Consider the following 9,876-nt stretch of genomic DNA (forward strand, 5'->3'; position numbering starts at 1 on the left):
ATTTTTATGGTTACCTTAAAATAAGTTTCTATTATACTTGTACCCTTCTTTTTTACCTTCCTCCTCCTCCTTTTCCTTTTGGTGGTTGTTCATCCAAGAGAAATTATGTGGCCCTAACGACCAAATTGTGAAAATTACTTTGTTGTTATTTAGCTCCAAGTTGACTCGGATCCCAAACATTTCTATCTTTTAAGAATAATATATCCAGACTACACAATCCAGTGTATTGTTCTGTAAGATGATAGGGAATGATTTGAGCCAGATTTAGTTGCTATTTCTGGCAGAACGAGCAACCGCTTAGAGGATCTTTCATTGGCTCGGGTATCTAGTTAGATTTCATTCACTTGCGTTCATCTAAGCATTATTCTTGTACTTAGATCACATACACTGACGGGCACACATATACGAACGCGCGTGTATTATAAAAGTATATGAAACATCATAACTCCCTAACATTGTGAAAGTAGCTTCCCTTCGATAGAAGAGCAAAGAAATGCCTTGCATGCAACTCGACCAACTCCAAATGCGAGAGACAGTTTCAGGAATTCTTTGAAGTTAACACGCCATTACAGAAAAGGCAATCTAGTTGTTTGGGGACAAAATGACAGCTGTGGACACGTGTTTCTACATCCACAGGCGTCATCAGCACTGCAACGGTCCAACAGAAGAGATATTCAGACAGAGTAGAAAACATACACGGTTCTCAGGTAATTTGCATAATTTATGTGAATATGAGCTAAGCGAAGCAACTCAGAGTAGTAAGCGATATGGATATGGGCAATAAAGACGAATAAATGTATATTAAATACGGATCTAGTTCAAAACGGAGGTGTAGGGAAGTTGTTATACACCATTAGGTGTACACCGCTTCCGTACATTAAATTTCTAGAAGAAACAACGGAACGCAGATTCTGAACATAACAATATTTATTTACAGTGGAATTCGGCTCACGCTTGGAGGGAATTCGGTAGCTCGTCGCCATCGGTTACTGAGACGCCTCCTGAATGATTTCCGTGGTTATTTGTGAAGCTCTGGTGCTGACATGTGAGAGAGCTCTGTTGGACGTCTTGGCTCGACGGAGATCAGTCAACGAAGAGACTGAGAAAAGTCGCCAAAGCTGGGTGTCGAACTCTACGCATGCGCATGAGACTCTTCCTGTATTCCTTCCGGAACTAGTCCCTGCGCATGCGTGGATAAAACTCCGGACATTGAACATATAACAGTCGTCTGCTATAGGTGTCACTACAGGGGCACCAGTTTTCATTTATGTTTTATGTAGTGTTTTTGGATCTAGTTTAAAACGGGGGCGCCAGTTTTCATTAATGTTTTATGTAGTGTTTTTGGTACCGAAAGACTTTCAAACTTCGTATACTTATCTATTTTGTGTTATAGAACAGAAAAAAAATTTTGTATTCGAATTTATTTCATGTAAAAAATTGTCTTATAGGAAAGTGGTTATACACCATTAGGTGTACACCTGCTTTCCTATATTAAATTCTAAATAAACAACGAAACGCTGACTCCGAACTATCAACACAACAATATTTATTTATGGAGGAAATAGGCAGCAGTTATTTGTGAAGCTCTGGTGCTGACATGTTAGAGAGCTCCGCTGTTGGACGTCTGCCATCGTCGCCGGCCGGCGAGAAAAGAGAAAGAATCAGGGTGCCAAACTTGGATATTGATGACTACGCATGCGCACGAGACAAGGCGTTAATACAGGGCTCCCCTGCCAGTGCGGAACGCACGAAAATAGAAATTGGAGGAACGCCTGAGGCAGGATGGCCACTGAAAACCAACCACAAGATGTGGCACAAACACACACAAAGAAAAATCAAAGAAATGAATGTACACTTGTGAGATACATGCATGCAATGTTTCTGAAAGGAAAGAAAATATATGAGTGCACAAGTGTGTGTGTGAGAGAGAAAAAACACAGAACATAGTAAAAGTGTCTGTAGAGAAAAAATCCAGTTCGTATAAGAGTTACACAAGATTATAGCATGTCCATACGCAGGAAGTTGTGGTCAAAGGAGCAGAGCTGTAGTTGAGCGTCGATGCTGGGACTTGTGTTACCTGGTACGGAATATTCTAGTTGGTTAGTTCTGATTGTTGTCCGTGAGTGGATACTCCACTCATACAGTGAAGATAAAACCGAGTGTGTCGATATTGGTGTGTCTCTGGTGGTGGGGTTGTTGGCGCACGACATTGTGGTAGACAGTACATTGGTGGTGAAGACGTCGGCACTGGAACTGGCTGTGTTCTGTATGTGTGTGATGATAATGATGTCATGTTGACGCTGTTGGCGAGGTCGAGGCGATGCTTGTAGTTCGTCGTGGTTGTTGATGGCGACGGCGGTGTGTAGTCGTAGCTGGAGATGCTGTTGATGGAGTCGCTGTAAACTGGCTGCGGTTGTTCTTTTAGTCGTGTCATCAGTTATAGGAAATCTCCGGGCTGCGTTTGTTCTTGAGTCGGGTAGCTGTTCGAAATGCCGTATTTACTTATGTCAGCGGCGGTAGTGTAGTATTATCGGTCGGTAGATCAGAATCCTCGGCTGCGGTTGTTCTTACTCGGGGTCACCAATTATAGGAAAGTGGTTATACACCATTAGGTGTACACCTGCTTTCCTATATTAAATTCTAAATAACAACGAAACGCTGACTCCGAACTATCAACACAACAATATTTATTTATGGAGGAAATAGGCAGCAGTTATTTGTGAAGCTCTGGTGCTGACATGTTAGAGAGCTCCGCTGTTGGACGTCTGCCATCGTCGCCGGCCGGCGAGAAAAGAGAAAGAATCAGGGTGCCAAACTTGGATATTGATGACTACGCATGCGCACGAGACAAGGCGTTACTACAGGGCTCCCCTGCCAGTGCGGAACGCACGAAAATAGAAATTGGAGGAACGCCTGACTACAGTCTTATTTCGATAATTTCTACTAATCACTGACGTCTATTCAGTTGAAAATAGTTAGCGCTGTAACGGTGTATATCGTATTAATCCCCTAACCCTAACCCTAACTAGACTGTTAACCCTAACCCTAACCCTAACCCTAAAACTAACTCTAACTCTTGAATCCGAACTCTAAAATTGTTACACACATAGATACGCACAGCGTAATTTATTATATAAACAATATATGCGTATAAATTACGATTAAACCGGATGAAATATGTCACAGGGAATAACATTTTTATGACCGCCCAGCAATAACTCTATTCAGCTGAATAGACGTCAGTGATTGGTTGAAATTACAGAAATACGACAACTTTAACATGGAATAACTTGCGAGTTCCTTTTTTTTGTTAAGAAGACTAAGAGTAAAAGATGTTTTATATGACACATTCTACCAGTGTCCCAAGTTTCAAAGTGTTTCGTTAAGAAAATACTGGTGCCCCCGTTTTAAACTAGATCCGTGTTTTTGGTACCGAAAGACTTTCAAACTTCGTATACTTATCTATTTTGTGTTATAGAACAGAAAAAAATTTTTGTATTCGAAGTTATTTCATGTAAAAAATTGTCTTATTTCGATAATTTCAACCAATCACTGACAAGTATTCAGCTGTTTACAGTTACTCCTTTGGCAGTTTAAGCGGTGTAAAGCGTATTTAATCTCCATTACTTCTGACATTTTGCAGAGAGGCAACACACGTGTGTTCGTTTTCCTTCGTTTTATTTTTAATATAATTTCGTTAACATCTGCCTGAACTGTATGTGTACAACATTTGCCCTAACCCTAACCCTTCCCTCAAAAACCAGGCCTTGTGCCTATAATAGAAAGGTTTATTAGCTACTGCCAATATGCTTCAGCCATTTTTTGACAAGGAAATAATAATTTTATCACCGCCAGAATAGTTTGTTTACGTAGTCAGCACTTACTGTATTCGGCTGAATGGACGTCAGTCATTGGTTGAAATTACAGAAATACGACAACTTTAACATGAAATAAGTTGCAATATGATAATTTTTCTTAAGACGAAAAAGCTGTTTTATATGACACATTCTACCAGTGTCCCAAGTTTCAAAGAGTTTTGTTAAGAAAATACTGGCGCCCCCGTTTTGAACTAGATCCTTAAATACTATATGAAATACATTCTTGATTTATTGGAATTGTGTTTTCATAGAGAGAAGAATAAAATACATGCTTTGTGGTATTTGCGATAAAATCCAAATAAAAAGAGAAGTCTCTGACATGTCATTGAGGAAAAATATTCTGATGGTCTGGAGACAAGAAAAATATTGTTAAGTATTTCTGCATCAACGACCGCCATCAGCACAGTAGCTGTCATAGCTAGAGTTGGTTACAATTGCCGCAAGGTATTTGTTTAATCTTCTCTCAAAGGGAAGATAATTTTTTAATAAAAAATTAATTTTGTGTAGTTTCTAATAAATATTTATTCTTCTTTGTCGTTTTCATTCATCTACCGTAGGTCATAAATGTTCTGTTCGTGTTTCAAAAAAAAACAAAAAAACTGTATCTCCTTTGCGGGAGTCAAGGTAAGACAGCCACTGTTGATGACGCTTATTGAGGCAGAAGCATACCGTCACAGCTGTTCGCAAATTATCTTTCCTTTGCGAGGGATAAATTTCGAAGAATTTCTTGAGGCTTAAGAGTATCACCATTTTTAATAGAATAGCAAGGAACTAATGCTCTTATAGGGAGATAATTTTCGAGTCGGATATATAAGCCTGTATAGACTTGATGGCTTCGGGAGGGGCAGCAAACTTAAAGACTGTGCTGAGAGGCACGCATTCTAGCTACATCTCTGGCCACTTCTCAAGTGGATTTGGCGGCAATTACTACAAGGCATTTGTTTTGTTCTCTCTCGATAAGAAAATTGAATTTTAATAATCGAAGAATTTATCTTGTATGGTATTTGATATACCTTTATTTGTCTTTATTATTCATATTCATGCCAATGACCACTAAGAGATATTTACCTTAGCTCATTTTACATATGCGCACGCGTATGTTCAGAGAATTTATACAGAATTTGATTCCTGAATATAAGAATGTGGTAAGACTCATAAGTATAAAGTTGGTAGGGTTTGATGTTACCTTGGTATGGTTGTGCTAATGGAAATATTTTCCAATTAATGCCGAACGGAGTTTTTTTTATATATATATTTTAATATCCATATATGTTTGGATAGTAAAGTATCATTTTTCCTGTTTGGATTGCAAAAAGTGTGCGTGTGTTGGTTGTATCGTGTCTTCAACTGATTTGTTTTAGACCGTATTGATGTATTAGTTGGTTAGTATTCGTGCTTAGTTTTGCTACAGATAATATTGCTTGTGAGATAGTTTATATATATATATATAATTTATTGACGCAAACTATACGAAATATAATGAGTATATTAATGTTAACGTTATAAATGCTTGTGGAATTTTTTTTTTAAATGGAGTGAGAAAACGAAATAATATCAGACAATGGCTAATATCTATATTTTTCAGTAGGAACAGTAGGTAACTCCTGACATGTTTCGATGTTATTATATCTCTTCAGCGAGGCATGGACTTCACAGTACTTACCAAAGCAGCAAGAGGGGTTCAATTAACTAGATATGCAAAATTGTATAAGAATATACATAGTGATTCGGCAATGTTTTAACGAACAACCACTGGAGGGAGGCACTTACTACTGGACGCAGCAGTTAAAAGGAACAAAACTTCCTGTGGTAAAGTTATCGTCCCATCCCTTACTTTTCCAAACGATCTCTCTCTCTCTCTCTCTCTCATATGCATTCGCTCTCTTTCTCTCGCTCTCTCACTCATTCACTTTCTCTTTCAAACACTTTCCCTCTCTTTCACACACATATACATACATACACCATCTTTCTCTCTCTCTCTCTCTCTCTCACTTTTCTTCTGTTTTATATACACGTACGTACACACACACATACACACTCACAGATAGATATATGCATTCGCTCTCTCTCACTCTCTCTTCCAAACACTTTCCCTCTCTCTTTCACACACATTCACATGCATTCACCATCTTTCTTTCTTTCTTTCTCTCTCTCTCTCTCTCTCACTCTCTCTCTCTCACACACACACACACACACACACACACGCACACTTCCTTTCTGTTTCACACACACACAAGGTAAATATTTCATCCCACTCCGACGAAAGTTTCTGCCCATACGTTTGACTTTTACACTTCCTCATAGTAAAATAATTTCTTCTTTTATAGGAACATCTTGTGCTTAATATTTATCGACACAGACTTCGACATCTTTTATCCTTTTGGGGTCGATAAAATAAAGCACCACTGAGTCAAGCACTGGGGTTGATGTAATCGATTAACTCATCACAAAAACGTCAGGCTTTGTCACTCTTCGAGAAAACAATAGTTGCCAATAGAGACCGCAACTCATTTCTTCTGATCCTATTGTTTAATTTGTACAGTCTATTTAACTGTTCTTATTTTTTTTAATAGTCCATATACTAAATATGGTAATGTTAAAACTCGTATATTTATATAAATGTTGAAAGGAAGGAAATAGAATTCATTATGGAATCTCCTAGTCGAAGTAGTTTGTATTGCACACAACTCTCTCCATTGGTTCCCATTCTTTCTCGACCTATTTTTTTCGATCGATTTTGTAAATAGTGCTAACAGCTTGCTTCATTCTGATGTCGAATCTATTCAGAATTAAATCCAAAGAATGGGATTAATTTGATTATTCATTTATTGTTGTACTTGTCTCAGATCAATGGACTGTGGCCATGCTGGGATATTGACTTGAATCTCTTAGTGGAACAAAGCGCCCCCAGTGTTTATTTTTAAGTCTGTCGTTCTATTTCTATCGAACTGCTCAGTTACTGGGTTGTAAACAAATCCACACCGGTTATCAAGCGATGGGAGGACGAGCACAAAGACATACCTACCTACCTACCTACCTACCTACCTACCTACCTACCAACCAACCAACCTATGTCTAAAATGTTCGCAAGACACTATTTTCCGTGAAACATAACACTATCACTAAGGCGGTCGACAATGCCATATACAGGAACAATTGTTCTCATTGCTATTCCAAAGACACACCAACATCATAGAATATCTACACCTTTAACGGATATGAATATAGGCGTAGGAGTGGCTGTGTGGTAAGTAGCTTGCTTACGAACCATATGGTCCCGGGTTCAGTCCCACTGCGTGGCACCTTGGGCAAGTGTCTTCTACTATAACCTCGGGCCAACCAAAGCCCGTTATGTGTGTGTGTGTGTGTGCATGTGTGCCTGTGTTTGTCCCCCCCTCCCGCCATCGCTTGACAACCGATGTTGGTATGTTTACATCCCTGTAACTTAGCGGTTCGGCAAAAGAGAGCGACAAAATAAGTACTAGGCTTACAAAGAATAAGTCCTGGGGTCGATTTGTTCGACTAAAGCCGGTGCTCCAGCACGGCTGCAGTCAAATAACTGAAAAAGTAAAAGAATAAAAGAATATATATATAGTGTTAATTTGCTTCAGCTTTATATTATAAGATTAAGATTAATGTAATATATATATATATATATATATATATATATATATATACGCGCGCGCACGCACACAATGTACACATGCGCGCGCGCGCACACACGCACACACACACACACACATACAGATAGGTATGTGTGCATGTGTATGTATTCATGTTATGCACACGCACACACATATGCCTGTGAAATTTAAAACAGTTCGAGGAAATTATGCATATTTTTCTCTTTTACTTCCCAAATACCAACAGAAATACATCTCGACAGATCATGTCAGTAAAAAAATGTCATAATAACTTCAAAGCGCTTGATTTGATAAAACAGGTTGAAAGAGGACAGAATATGACATTTAAGATACAATTGTGAAGAAACGTTAATTTGCAATAATCATAGCCAGTTTACATAAATATGTGTGCAAGAATTTACATAGCTGTATTCGTATTTTACAAAGTCAACCGGATTATATGTGTATAACGTGTTCGTGACAATGCATTAATTTCTTTGCTGGAGTTAAATGTATTAAAGCAAATACATGACCATCGATAAAATGAAGAAAAAAAATCAAGTAAACGTCATATATTTAAACAGGAAAAATTAATCTGCTGAGGCTAGACCAAGGCTAACGACGAAATGGCAGAAAGAGAGGAGGTAGAGAGAGAGAGACAGAGAGACAGAGAGAGAGAGAGAGAAATAATGTGGTTTAGCATGGCATCCAGTGACAGGAGAGAGGGACTAGATTTTTACTTGATTAATATAGCAAAATGGGCTCTGCAGACGACTAGTTTTTGATTGGCTAAAAATTTAGTTTGATTAGAACTTGTAATCAGCTAAATTAACACACGTGACAACGTTGAAACTAAACTTGCCATCTGCATAAGTTCTCTAGATACACATTCATACACACGTACACACACATATACACACATATATATAAGGAAAAGTCTGACAGTGATTCTGAAGTTTCAGCTACATTGCCTGTACCTTATCTAACACAGTTCAGAAGATTCTGGTGGGTTTTTTTTTTCATTGTCTACCTATTTGCAAATTGGCTTTGAAAGATCTGTAATGTTTACAAAATATGTTAACGGAACGAAATGTTGTGCTGCTGAAGAACTGTTGTGCTACTGCTGAAGAGTTTCGAATGAGTATTCTGCAAGACTACAGTAGATTTTTGTGATATGTCGCTGATGAAGGCAGTAGCTCCTTATTCAATGATTTTATCAATACAGTACTTAGAAGAGAAAAGCGAGCTTAGATTAAAATCCCGAAAATGCCCACCGCAAAACCAAGAACTAGAGACATTCGAAAACGACCAGATTAACAGAAGAAAGGATATAGGAATTACCAAGAGAAAAAAATCCTCTTCTACGCGAGATAAACTCAAACCTAAAAGTAATACTATCGTCCAGTAGCCTATTCATCTTTCCAGACAAAACAAGCAAACTAACCAGGTAATCAAAGGCATATGCAATAACCTCTTGCACAATAACATAAAAACATCAACAGTTCAACCAGCAGTAATACATATACTGGAATCAACACAGAAGAACGACACAAAGACAAAAAAATAAAGCATCGAAGAGAAACTTGAATACTTCCCCTCTTTTCCCCCCAAAATCAGAAAAGAAATTGAAATCTTACGTACATTAGATTTACTAACCCTAATTTTAGTATGATGAGTAAAACGATATTACACTACATAAAGTCTAACAGTGATCTACGAATGTGAATCTACAGAACAACACTGCGTAAGTCTTTACGCGGTAAATACACATTTATCTAATTTGACATTATAGATTATTGTCCTCCAATAAGCTAAAAACTTCTAAAAGTCATAAATTCTGTCAGAAGTTAGCTTAATATTACACAAATCGACCTATAAGCCATTACGCATGACAAGAAACAGCAGTTTTTAACAAGAATACCTCTATAGACGAAACGGACGTTTTTAATGTCACCATGAGTAGCTTTGATGCAACTAGCTTATGCAAGATGGCTGATTTGTTTCTGCTCTATGAAACGGATAGCTCTTTAATATTTTTGCGTGTCTGTATGGGGATGATAGGTTCGTATCAGAACAAAGAAGCCTGCAGATGACTCTAAGCTTCAGAGAGACATCAACGGCGTAGCTGTCCAACTAGAACTCCAATCTGATGTATTTGCTGTGAGTGAACAGGCGAAAAAACAAACAAAAAGAAAAACAATATGCTGCAAAATCAAGTAAAATTTCAGCTTATCCACTTTGAAAAGAAAGACGCACTTAGAAAATCGTATGCTCTACCCTCGGAAGAAACCCACCATAGTATCAAATAATATAAGAGTCTAAGGTGTAACTGTTTTCTAAAATTATCTAAAATTCCCTTATCAACAATCAAGTTA

Source organism: Octopus bimaculoides, chromosome 5, assembly GCF_046866305.1.
Source record: "Octopus bimaculoides isolate indiv1 chromosome 5, ASM4686630v1, whole genome shotgun sequence".
NCBI lineage: Eukaryota > Metazoa > Mollusca > Cephalopoda > Octopoda > Octopodidae > Octopus > Octopus bimaculoides.